Source organism: Aotus nancymaae, unplaced genomic scaffold (assembly GCF_030222135.1).
Source record: "Aotus nancymaae isolate 86718 unplaced genomic scaffold, 86718_ANA_hifiasm-v0.15.2.pri h1tg000010l, whole genome shotgun sequence".
NCBI lineage: Eukaryota > Metazoa > Chordata > Mammalia > Primates > Aotidae > Aotus > Aotus nancymaae.
In genome coordinates, this window is record NW_026988421.1 from 3,243,014 (window position 1) to 3,256,464 (window position 13,451).

The 13,451-nt window shown below is 43.9% G+C and overlaps 1 protein-coding gene across 1 annotated transcript in view; it reads right to left on the minus strand.

Annotated features, from left to right (window-relative positions):
- PTPRE (protein tyrosine phosphatase receptor type E) overlaps positions 1-1,678 on the minus strand; it is a 173,619-nt gene extending 171,941 nt beyond the window's left edge. Inside the window, exon 1 of the mRNA XM_021671706.2 lies at positions 1,472-1,678. The gene's annotated coding sequence lies outside the window, so the exon portion shown is untranslated. The remainder of the gene's footprint in view (positions 1-1,471) is intronic.
- Between the last annotated feature and the right edge of the window lie 11,773 nt (positions 1,679-13,451).

Here is a 13,451-nt window from a genome sequence, read left to right on the forward strand (position 1 = left end):
AGCTCTTGTCCACATGGGAACAGTCTGTTGGGGCAGGGGAGGGGGCGGCGGTGACTCACAGGCATGACCAACATCAATGAACAAAAACCTCGGCCCCCAAGGTCACATTCAGGGGCAGGGCCTTGTGTGGGAAGGGCTGGGTGCTGCGTCAGGCCCCTCTCACTGACAGCGCAGACCCCACCTCTTGGGCCTGCTCCACCTCACCTCTGACCTTTTGCTCCCCAAATGCCAAGAGCCTACGCCTGGAAAGTACAGATCCCTAACCCTGCTCACACCAGAGTTCTGCCCATACCATGCAGGCTGAGTGACCATGGTGGTGACACGCTGGCCTCAGCCACTGGCACCCCCACCCCCAACACACAGAGTTTAAATGGGCAAGAGTCACTAGTGGGCAGAGGCAGAACTTCATGGATCTTTGGGACACAAGGACCTCCACACGCCCTGGGTCAAGGAGTACATGGGGCCAAACGCAGAGCTGACTGGACATGGACACCGTAATTTCTGGATCACGTGATCACTCTTTGCTGGTGTTCATTCAAGTCAGCCATACACTCATTCACTCTAAAATACAAGAGGAGAGCTATATTCTTTCTTTGAGTTTCCTGGATTGAAACTCTGATGGAATGGTCACTACTCAAGACAAATCAATATCACAATTCTGCAAGTATAATTGCCTAACCTTTCTGGAAAGGTTTGCATGCCTGGAAGGAATTTAGGTCAGGTCCAGCACGGTCTCCATCCGGCTTGGCTCTGCCTCCCCATCCTGTGGGTTGCTCGGCCTTCCCCAGATGGTCCCGGGAGCGCTCAGAATTGGCACCGCGCTGGCCTCTATGCCTGGAAGCCCTGTGAGGTCACCGACCCTGCAAATCGTGGCAGTCCGGCTTGGACCACCTGCCAGGGTCTCCCCACCGTATCTCCGAGCGAGCCCCCGCGGCTGCTGTGTCCCGCTCCGCCTGTCTCCCTGGGAAGGAGCGGGCGCCCGGCTGCGGGGCAGCACCGTGGCAGCGCGCCGGCCCCTCCCCAAGTTGGCACAACTCGAACCACTTTCTTCAAAGGCTCCAGCCTCCAGCCTAGCGTGCGCGCAGCCCCCAACGCGCGCCCGGCACCCGCTCTCCGTGTAGCCCGCTTTCACGTACGCCGCCCTGCCGCCGGCCCCCGCGCACTGTCGCCACCCGCAGACACGCGCGCCCTGCTCCTGTTTACCGAGAGGGAGCGTGAGCACCGCCACTGTGGTCGCTAAGTTGGGCTGGAGACTCCGGGTGCGGGGACGCACCGCAGGCCGGGGTCCGGAATCCGGGGTCGCGCGGTCCCCAGCCTCTGGTACCTGGAGCGCCGCGGGGGCGGTGGGGACAGGGTCGGGACTCGGAGCCCCCGAGCGGCCCCTCCCTCCCGCGGCGGCGGCCGAGGCAGCATCCCCGGCCTGCTCGGGCTGCCTGGGGCGCAGGGTCCCCGCCCGCACGCGCGCGCTCACCTCGGGGGGGCCGGTCCGGTCGCGCCGATCGCGCTGCCGCGGCGGCTCCGCATCTCCCGGGAGCCCGCCTGCCGCCCTCCGGGGCGCCCGGCTGTGTTTGCCGGGCGCGAAGAAGGGTCGTGGGGACGCGCAGAGGCCGCAGGTTCCTGCCCTCGCTCCCGCCGGCTCCTGCCTCCCGCCGTCCGCAGCCAAGCAGGAAATTTGTCCGGCCGGCCGGGTCTCGCCGCCGCCTCTGCTCCTGCTCCGTCTGCTGCTCCGCGGCGGGGGCGGGGGCCCGGGCGCTGCGAGGAGCGGGGGCGACGCCTGGTGCCCGGCGCGGGGAGCGCATCCAGGGCTCCCGCCCTACCCGCGTGGCGGGGATGGCCGGGAGGCCTTGCCCTGGGAGCACCCAGGCACTGTGGGCATCCGTTTACCCAAGGCTGGTGCCTCTGCCAGGGAGGCCCGGCCCAGCCCCTCCGCCAGGACCCAGGTGCACAGAGAGAGGGTCAAGGTATGGTGGGCACACACCTGCGGGAGAGCAAAGGCAAGGCCCGGCCTCTCCTTGCTCTGTCCCTGTGCACCAGGAAGTGGTCTGGCTGGGGACTCACCCTGGTCTTGCAGCAGGTGTGGGAAGCGCAGGGCACCCCTTGCGCTTCTGGTGCGGGGAAGCTGGGAGAGCTGTGAGGTCGCTGGGCCTGGTGGCCTCCTCTGGAGAGAGGGGTAAGGCTCCTGTTTGGGGGATGTTGAAGAGGGCTCGCTTGTCGTTAAGGCAGCATCTGGCAAACTTAAAAACATACGAAGAGAAAGAAAAGCCACAGAGCCAGGCGCTGGGCCTGCTGTCTAGTCGACTTCTTCCAGGGAATTTCCCTCAAGCTATTTAGAGAGGTTTCGGAGAACAGGCAGTTCCCTGGGAGGAGCAGAAAGGACACTGGTGGCATCTTGGTTCTGAATCTCTGTGTTGTGCCCTCGGTGGGGCCAAGGCCCAGCCCTCATGAGGAAAGCTGGATTCTGTGGTAGGGCCCAGCTCATTAGACTCATGAAGGAATGAATGAATGAGTGAATGAATGAACCATGAGAAAGTGGCAGTTAGGGTGTGTTACCCGCGTTGCACCGATTGCCAGCCGAGGACTCTTAGCATACTTGAGGCCTGTTCCAGACAGAGCTACAGACCCCAAAGGCTGCAGAGCAGTGGGCGCCTCCCGGCAGAGGCCACTCGCAGGTGACGTGCCCAGAGTGGGACTTCCCCTCCACGGGGGCAGAGAGCTGTGAAACCAGTGGAGAGCTTGAGCTCCACCTTCCTTCCCTGCCCTGCCCATTCCTGTCCCTAGGGGCCTTGTCTAGCCCCAGAGCTTTAAACACCATCCATATGGGAATGACTCTAAACAGCAAGGCCCTGGGCCCTCTCCTCCAAGCCCAGCTGCTCCCGGCTCTCTCAGACCTGCCTCTTGCTCTTACTTGGTTTCTCTGTGGTCGTCTCTGTCCCTGCCTCCATGGCCCACCTCCAGTCCATCTCCAACTCCACTTCGCACCAGCTTCTCCATGCCTCTCGCCCTTCTCTCCTCTCCCTGTCTTCACCCCTCCAAAGCCTGCAGTGGCTCCCCAGCTTCTGACCCACTCTCCCAGATGATCCATTCTTCACACTTTGTCCAGGGCACCTTACAAAGTGTAAACCGGGTCCTGGTAGCTCCCTGCTTAAAAGCCTCCATGCAGAATAAGACGCAAACTCCCACGAAGCTCCACCTGACTTCCCTGGCTTCCCCAAGCCTCTCACCCCTGCCCGCTGGCATCCAACCAAGCCTCCTTACTCTCAGTGCCAGAACCAAGCTCCTTCCTGCCTGGAGCTCCTGGTTCCTTACTAGTGGCCTCTGGAAGATCACCAGTACACCTGGCTCCTTCTTACTGGTGGCTTCTGGAAGACTGCCCTGCAACCCTCTCCTCTACCACTCTCTTCCACAGCCCCCATCACAGTTTAGAATTACTTGTGGGTTTATTTGCTCCTTTGATGTCTGTCATGTCCTGCTACCCTATCCCCAGTGCTGTAAGCTCCAGCAGCCCAGACTCTGCTGGTCTCCATGGGTTCTCAGACGCAAGCTCCTAAAACAACTTCAATAGCCAGGAGGTCCTCAGTGAGGGTGTCTGGGCTGACAAAGCAGAGGAGGATGGGCTCCAGCCAGCAGCAGCAGCAGCCTGGTCACCTCGGAGCCCAGCAGGGCAGGCGGCTCCCTCCTGAGTGCACCTCCAAGGAGGTGGGGCCAGGTACCCCATGACATCACCAGGCTTTGGATTTTTCTGCAGTTGTGGCCTGAAGAGCCAGGCTTATGTACATGAAGGCCGTAATTACAAAGCTCTGCTGAGCACAGTTTTGCTTGCTAACACTGCAGGGCTGGGGAGGCAGAGACTGTGAGCTAAGAAGACAGAAACAAGTTGCCTTTGTCAGACATCTGCTATTGGAAAGTGAACAGCCTTGATAACATGATGGGGAGGCAGATGGCAATTCCTTCCTCATAATATCTTCTCTGCTGGACCCCAAAAATTATTATAGGCATTCAACAATATCCCTCAACTCTTTCTAAAGACTACAGTCATTCATCATCGTCACACACAGGGTGTTGTCAGAGGCGTGTGTGCCAGGGCCCTGTTGATTCCCTTCGTCCTTCTTCACCATTGTCATTTTGCCTCTCATAGGCTCAAGGTCCCTGTAGACATCAGAATCAATTCCCTGTCCTCCTCCCAGGCTTTGAGGAGCTCACCTGCCTCTTGCCATCCTGAACACCTCACCACCCTCATCTTTTAGGGCCCTTCTTGAGTCAACAGCTTCCTCTTCAGTTCCCTGGCACACCGGCTGTCTGATCCCATCTCAGGCCTGTTCCTGGTTAGCCTCCTGCCCGCTCTCCCCCTGCCTCCCCTACACACAGCCATTTAGCTCCTTTCCTCTAAAACACAGCTTGAGGCAGCGTTCCTGCGATTATTGATATTAACTGCAGTTACTTGTCTTCTGTTTTACTCAAGGACTGGCTTTTGGGTTTCTCTGCAGAAACTCAGATACTGCCTATCACTCTTGGAGGGCCCAATAGATGTCAATTAAAATTAAAATGCTGAGGCCAGGAGTAGTGTCTAGGAGGATAAGAAAAAAAAAAGACAAAATCAATGTGTGGAAAGTAAGTAAGAAGTTGCTTTTTTTTTTTTTTTTTTTTTTTTGAGACGGAGTTTCGCTCTTGTTACCCAGGCTGGAGTGCAATGACGTGATCTCGGCTCACTGCAACCTCCGCCTCCTGAGTTCAGGCAATTCTCCTGCCTTAGCCTCTTGAGTAGCTGGGATTACAGGCACACGCCACCATGCTCAGCTAATTTTTTGTATTAGTAGAGACGGGGTTTCACCATGTTGACCAGGATGGTCTCGATGTCTTGACCTTGTGATCCACCCTCCTCGGCCTCCCAAAGTGCTGGGATTACAGGCTTGAGCCACTGCGCCCGGCCAAGAAGTTGCTTTTAAGCATTATACAGAAGCATTCTCATAAAATTATTCAACTTTAGAAGGCAAAAAAAAACCCCCCCAAAAACACAGGTCTTGATTATTGATTGGCTATGGGGCAGGGCAAGGAAGGAAAAACTGAGTGATACGGTTTGGCAGTGTCCCCACCCAAATCTCATCTTGAATTGTAGTTCCCATAGTCCTCATGTGTCGTGGGAGGGACCCTATGGGAGGTGATTGAATCATGGGGGCGGGTTTTTCCCATACTGTTCTCATGATAGTGAATAGTGAATAAATCTCATGAGATCTGATGGTTTTATAAACGGAACACCCTCTCTTGCCCGCCACCATGTAAGATGTGCCTTTACTCTTCCTTTGCCTTCCACCATGACTGTGAGACCTTCTCAGCCATGTGGAACTGTGACTCCATTAAACCTCAGTCCTTTGTAAATTACCCAGTCTCAGGTATGTTTTTAATGGCAGCGTGAGAATGGACTAATATACTGAGACAACACTAGAGTCCTTTGTGATTTTGTTCAGGACCTGTCCCCACCAAGAGGTGACTTTTAGTAACCACAGTCAGTATGGTCATTCTGATCTCTGGGATATACCAGAATGAATAACTAATAGGTTCAGAGCTACCTATTTTTACATTACCGAACTATTCTTCCCTCCCCTCCTTTTTTTCCAAGTTATGCCCAAGTGTTAACTGTTTTTACTGAAATCAAGAGGAAAGATCTTTTTGCTGGAAGATTCCTATACTCATCCAGAAATAAACAATAATTAGGCCCTTGCCCAGATCCCTACATTTGAACTCTTATTTTATTCTTGAATTGCTCTTTGCTGATGAAGAGTACACATGTATTATACATATCTTAAGGGATATGTCAAGTGTATGAACTACTGAGATGTATACCCCTCTCAAGGCAATAAACATTTCCATCATTCTAGAAAGCTAATGTCCCTTCCCCAAAAGAAGCTCCCTACTCTTGCCAGAGATGGCCATTATTCTGAAATCTATCACCATAGTTAGTGTTACCCGCTCTGTATCTTCATATAAATGGAATTATGTAGTATGTCATTTCTAGTTTCTTTCAGGCAGCAAACTCTTTTAGAGATTCATCTTTTATTGCTTATTGTTAGTAATTTTGGTGATGTATCCTTTTCCTCTAGTTGATTTTAAAATCTTCTTATCACTGTTTTTAAGAAATTTTATTAACATGTGTCTTGGTGGTGTTTTATTTTTTATTTTATTTATTTATTCATCGAGATGGGATCTTGCTCTGTAACCTAGGCTGGAGTGCAGTGGTGTGACCATAGGTTACTGCAATCTTGAACTCCTGAGCTCAATAAATCCTCCTACCTCAGCCTTCTGAGTAGCTGGGACTACAGGCATGCATCACCATGACCCGCTAATTTTTTAACTTTTTAATTTTTTTTTTAGAGACAAAATTGCCCAGGCTGGTCCTGAACTCCTGGGCTCAAGCTATCCTCCCATCTTGGCTTCCCAAAGTGCTGAGATTAGAGACATAAACGACGTGCCTGCCCATGGTGTGCTTTTCTTGTGTCTATTTTCTTGGGATTACTTGAGTTTCTTGTTTTATAAATTTATAGTTTTCATCAAATTTGGGAAATTTCCAGCCATTATTTCTTTAAAAATATTTTCCCCTTCCTGTCGTTGTTGAACTGCAAAGGATATACATGGTATTTCTAAATTTTGCCTCACAGGGTTACTGAGCTCTTAAAATTTTTAAGCCTTTTTTTCCTGTGTTTTAGCTTAGATGGTTTCTATTGCTAAGTTTTAAAATTGGCTGACCTTTTCTTCTGCAATGCTTAATCTTCTGTTAAGTCTATCCAATGACTTTTTTTTTTTTTAATATTTCTGATACGTATTTTTAGGTAATAGATGTTTCATTTGGTTATTTTAAAAATAATTTTTATTTCTCTGCTGAGATCTCCATGTGCTTATTTATTATTTTCATGTTTTCTTTTAAATCTTTGGATATATTTAAAATAGCTCTTCTAGGCCACTCAGTTATTCCTGGTTCTTTTCTTTTCTTTCTTTCTTTCTTTTTTTTTTTTATGGGACAGGGTTTCAGTCTGTTGCCCAGGATGGAGTGCCATGGCACAATCTCAGCTCACTGCAACCTCCACCTCTAAGACTCAAGCGATTCTCCAGCCTCAGCCTCTGGAGTAACTGGTACTACAGGTATAAGCCATTATGCCTGGCTAATTTTTTTGTATAAACAGCATTTCACCATACTGCCTGGGCCAGTCTCAAACTCCTGAGCTCATAATGATCTGCCCACCTCAGCCACCGAAAGTGCTGGGATTGCAGCCATGAGCCACTGTGTGTCCCAGTTGTTTTCTAACACAAAATGCTGGCTTTGTTTATGTGTCATTTCATACATATGAGGGTATGATTGAATCTTAAATTCTTGACCACTGAGTACAGGTGAATAGGATATCGTGTATGTGTGTGTAACTGTTTTGGGAACAGCTATCACATTATTGAATGCATAAGGATGAGGGCAGGTGACCTTTTCACTCACAGTGGCACAAGTCATTTATTATTTCTCTTCTTCTATGATTAAGAAAATTTAATTCAATTTATGAAATAAACTGATGTCCAGAAGTTAGAGTTGTTTTCAGTGGAAGGCCAAATAATAAAATAATCTAGCACCTTCCATGCCTGCTTCAGATGATTTCGTAATGCATTGAATATGCTTATGTTCCTCACTTAGAAATCACGGGACTCTCAGAAATATCTACACTTTGGCAAAAGGATCTTTTCTCTCCGACTTGAGAAATTATGAGACCTAGAAGGATACCTGGAATCTTTGGTTGAGTGCTGAGGTACACACCTCAGAGGCAGCTATAGAGACCAGGAAGGGAGCCATGGCAAAGCAGAGAGACAAACAATTCCTGGAGCTTACACAGGACTGGGAAGAAACACTTTGTAATAGGGAATTCAGAAAGAGGTCCACACAGACATGGTCATCTGATTTTCAATGAAGACACCAAAGCAGATCATCGGGGAAGGGGTAACCTGTTCAAGAAATCAAGCTGGGACAGCAGCCTAGCCACATGCATCAAAATGAATCTCAGCCCTGACCGCATAGCAGATACAAAAATAGACTCAAAATAGACCATAATCTTAAATATAAGACCTAAAAGCATAACATTTCTAGAACAAAACATAAGAAAAGAAATCTTCATGTTCTTGGGTTAGACAGAAATTTCTTAAATATAACATTTAAACCACATTCCATGAAATGAAAAAATTGGTAAGTTAGACTTTACCAAATGTTACAAATTTTGCTCTTCAATGATGCTGTTAAGGAAATGAAAAAACAACTCAGATGTTGAGATAAAATGGTTGCAAGACATATAACTAATAAATATATGATATATGTAAAACATATGTCTAATAAATACTGTATCTTGAGTATAAAATATAAAGAATTCTTAAAACTCAACAAAAAGAAGACAAATCCATAAGAAAATGGACAAAAGATATAAACAGAGACTTTACCAAAGAAAGTACAGGAATGGCAAACAAACACATAAAAAGATGTTCAACATCATTAATATTAGCAAAATGCAAATAAAAAACACTGTGAGATATCAGTAAAGACTCATTATAATGCCAAATTTTGAAGGATGCATAATAACAAGTGTTGGTGAGGATATGGAGCAATTGAAACTATCATACATCTCTGTGGGAATGCACAGTAAAACAGCCACTGGATAAATCAGTCTGTTATTTTCTTATAAAGTTAAATATAAACTTACTATGTTCCAGTAATATATCTCTTATTTATTCATGCAATATAAAGAAATCATATATCCACACATAAACTTGTGCTCAAATGCATAACAGCTTTATTCATAACAAATATATAACTTGAATCTATGAAAATGTCCATCAACTGCTAAGTGGATAAACAAATGTGTGTATTTATATCTAGATGAATTTTAAGAATAAAGTCAGATACAAAGAACTACTTACTATAATATGCCATTTTAATGAAATTCTAGAAAAGTCAAAACTATAGTCACAGAAAAGCAGATCATAGAATTGTACCTGAAAGCAATATTACATATAAAATAGCAAACATTTTCCAGTACTATAGAACAAAAGGCTTTCTCAAACATTTATGGTGCTATTATGAATTGGAAGCCAGTATGAGGCCATTTTGCATTTAATATCATAAATCTAAAAATGTCTATCTCAGCCAGCAATTCTCCTGAGATTTATTTTAAGGATGTAGTTAATGATCTGTATTCAAGCAAATTTATATTAGCAAAAAATTTAATAATATCCAAAATGGCAAAAATAAAACGTTGTTAAATAAATGATGGTAAATCCATTAAGTGGAATAGCATAGAGTGACATAAAATGTTGTAAACGTTTATAAACATTGATTATGTATTGACTACAAATAAAAATCTCAATAAAACCCTATGAGTAGATATTTTAAGATCATATTCTTTGATTAAAATTATAGAAAACTAGAAACTAATAGCAAAAATAGAAATAATGCCATCATACAATTATCTTGCAAACTTTGTCCTCAACAAACAAGAAATTAAAAATGAAATTTCAAGATATTAAATGCCAAGTTACATGTGTAAAAACCTATGGAACCTAGCCAAAGGCATATATATCAAAAGGAAAAATATTCATGGTTTAAAATATTTTATTAATGCAAAAACAAAATAATTAAGGAAATAAAATATTCATTTTAGAAAATTAGAAGAGGAAAAACAAAATAAAAGACAGAAATAGAATAGCAGCAAAGATAAAATTTAATATTAGAAAAAAACAGGAAATGAAACAGATATGCAGTAAGGAGCAGAGAAGACAATAGAAATTCTAGTTCTACGCTTTTACACTGTTGGTGGGAGTGTAACTTAGTTCAACCATTGTGGAAGACAGCATGGTGATTCCTCAAGGATCTAGAACTAGAAATACCATTTGACCCAGCAATCCCATTACTGGGTATATACCCAAAGGATTATAAATCATTCTACTATAAAGACATATGCACATATATGTGTATTGTGACACTGTTCACAATAGCAAATACTTGGAACCAATCCAAATGTCCATCAATGATAGATTGGATAAAGAAAATGTGGCACATACACGCCATGAGACACTATGCAGCCATAAAAACGGATGAGTTCATGTCCTTTGCAGGGACATGGATGAAGCTGGAAACTATCATTCTCAGCAAACTGACACAAGAATAGAAAACCAAACACCACATGTTCTCACTCATAAGTGGGTGCTGAACAATGAGACCACATGGACACAGGGAGGAGAACATCACACACCGAAGCCTGTTGGGGGTGGGGGGCTAGGGGACGAATAGCAGGGGGTGGGGGATAGGGGAGGGATAGCATTAGGAGAAATACCTAATGTAGATGACGGGGTGATGGATGCAGCAAATCACCATGGCACGTGTATACCTATGTAACAAACCTGCACGTTCTGCACATGTACTCCAGAACTTAAAGTATTATAATAATTTTTTAAAATGAGATGTAAGAAAGGGAAAAAAAAAGAAATTCTAGTTCTAGTAACTTCCTGCGTTCTCAGTGTCACCTCACCTTGGGTAATGCAAAATAATCCTGTAACTTCATAAAAAATATCACTTTTCTGTTTTACACAAACTAGAGTTGGTTTTTATATGTAAATAGCCTTAACAACTTTGGAGTTGGGATACTAAATCCAGAAAGTATAAAGTATAAGACTGAGATATTTGGTTACATGGACATTTTTAACTTGAGCCAGCAAAATATCTGCATGTATGTTTAAAATGTATAAATGTATAAATATGATTGAAATGCAAATAATAAAATGAATATATGTATTCAATAAATATATTTCAATATACATATATATACCTCCACAAGATACACAGAACTAAGGTTTAATATCCTTACTGTACAAAAAATCATAAATAAAAAACCTCTCTGTATAATAAACGAGCCAACATCATAAATAGAAAACTGTGTCAATAAAAATACACATGGGTAATAAGCTTATTAGAATATAGAAACCCTAACTGACACGTGAGAATCTAATGCCAACAAGCTACTTCTTGTCTCCCAGCTTGGGAAAAATGAAAAATGCTAACAACACTATGCTGTGGGGAAGCTGTGGAAACTGGGGACTCTAATGCAAAATGCTGTTGGTAGGAATTTAAATTGGGACAAACTTTCTGCTGGTATGCACATATTTTGGGTTGACTCAACAATTCTCCTTCTCAGAAATTTATCTCAAGGAAACACATAGAAAAGTTAACAAGGTTGGATGTAAAAGGAGTATCACCACATCATGGGTACAGCATTGCAAAACTGGAAAGAACCTCGATGTCCACCAAAAAGGGTTTGTATAAATAAACTGTGGTTCTTTGTACAATGGCAAATACGATCTATTGACATGAAAGGATTGCCATGGCAAGTTGTTAAAATTTTTATGAAGCAGATTATAAAACAGAAATAATGCGTGCACGGTGCTATGATTTGGGTGTTTGTCCCCTCTGAAACTCATATTGGTGAGTTTCAGTGTGGTGGTATGGAAAGTTACAACTTTTACGAAGCAGTGAGGTTATGAGGGCCCTGCCCTCATGAACATATTAGTTCATTCATGAAGTAATAGGTTAACGGATCAATGGGTGTTCTCCGGAGTGGGACTGGTGGCTTTATAAGAAGAGGAAGAGAAACCTGAGCTAGCACTGTCAGCCCACTTGCCATCTGGCCACCATGATGCCCTGTGCCACCTCTGGACTCTACAGAGAGTCCTCACTAGCATGAGGCCCTCACCAGATGCAGCCCCTTGACCTTGGACTCCTCAACCTTTAGAACTGTAAGAAATAAACTTCTGTTCTTTATAAATCACCCAGGCTCAGGTATTCAGTTATAGCAGCAGGAAATTGCCTGAGAAGTAAAGCTATCGGTATGAAAGTCTTTGCCCAACTATGAACAGAATCACTTCTTCTAGGATAAATTATTTATTATCTTTACTTTCTTCTTTCTTCTTGTCAGTTCGTTTGAATACATTTTTGTAATGGGCATATGTAATACAAAATACAATAATAAATACAAAATTATTTTCCACACTAGGAATAGGGCTAGAGGGAATTAACTGCTGAAATTCTGTTCCACCCTTTAAAAGTGTGGTCAAAATAAATAGACTTAAATAGAAAAATATAGTAAGTTTTTCCAATAATATACAATGTTTTGAGGTTGTAGGAAAGTGTGCACATTTACACTTTCCACACATGTTAAGGGCATGGCAGGTGAGTGGTATCTTTTTCTAATAAGCAGCCGGGCCATGCATAACAACAGCTTCAGTAAAATTCAGACTCTGACTCACTTCTAGAGTCTAAGCAAAGAAATAATCAAAGATGTGGACAAAGGTTTATGCATAAGGATGCTCATAGGTTGTTCTTCCTTAATCATAATTTAAAAATAGAAACAATATATATGTCCACAGTAGTGGAGTGTGTGTGTACATATCTCAATAATTCATTCAACACGTTTGCTGAATATCTTCTCTGGGCCAGCCTCTTTGCCAGCTCCTGGAATCCAGTGGTACACAAAACAAACATGTCCACCTCCTGGAGCATGTCATCTAGTTACAACAATGGAACAGACAGATAATCAGCAAATTCCACAAATCAGTTGGGTGTTAAAAAGAAAAGTAGATGATGAAGTAATTGCAAGTTTTGCCATTAAAAGTAAATGTAACTTTCGATGGCAAAAACCACAACTGCATTTTCACCAACTTAATATGATATTACTAAATAATCACAGAATATAGTAAAAAGAGGTATGCAAACATGCTACGAATGTCTATTTATCATCTCAAGAAATGATCTGTTAGCCAAATGGGAGAATTTTTCTCAAGTCCAGAAATGATCATTTATAAACTATTTACCACTCAACAGAGTAGATACAGATACAATTACCAAAAGCAAGAATGTTCAGAACCACTTCTACCAGAGTACTGAAAAGTGATAAAGATGAAACTTCTCAAGTTATAATTTCAATAATACACAAATATGATCCAATTTGAAAGAGGAAATTTGAAAGCCACACCTCTCTGATAAAGTCTGAAACTAAAGAGGTACAAAACATGAGGAGATGTCAACTTTTCTCTTTCCACTCCACAGTACATTTGACAAAGGCTGACGTCCTTAGAATTTCCTCTTGGAACAATTATGAAAGTCAAATCACTGACGAGTAAAGAAACTGAGCAATGCACAGCAGCAACTTCAGAAAAGTCCACAGACTTTGTCAAACTTGTAGAAGTCTAAGCAAGGAAATAAGTAGAGATATAGACAAAGGTTTGTGCCTAAAGATATTTGTGTGTCGTTCCTTCTCATCATAATTGTGAAATTGAAACAACGTAAATGTTCACAATAGTGAAGTATATGTTTATATATTTCCAATAATTCTTGGAGGAGTTGGGTTTTCATGGTGTTGTCTACGAGACTCAGCAACGTTTTGAGG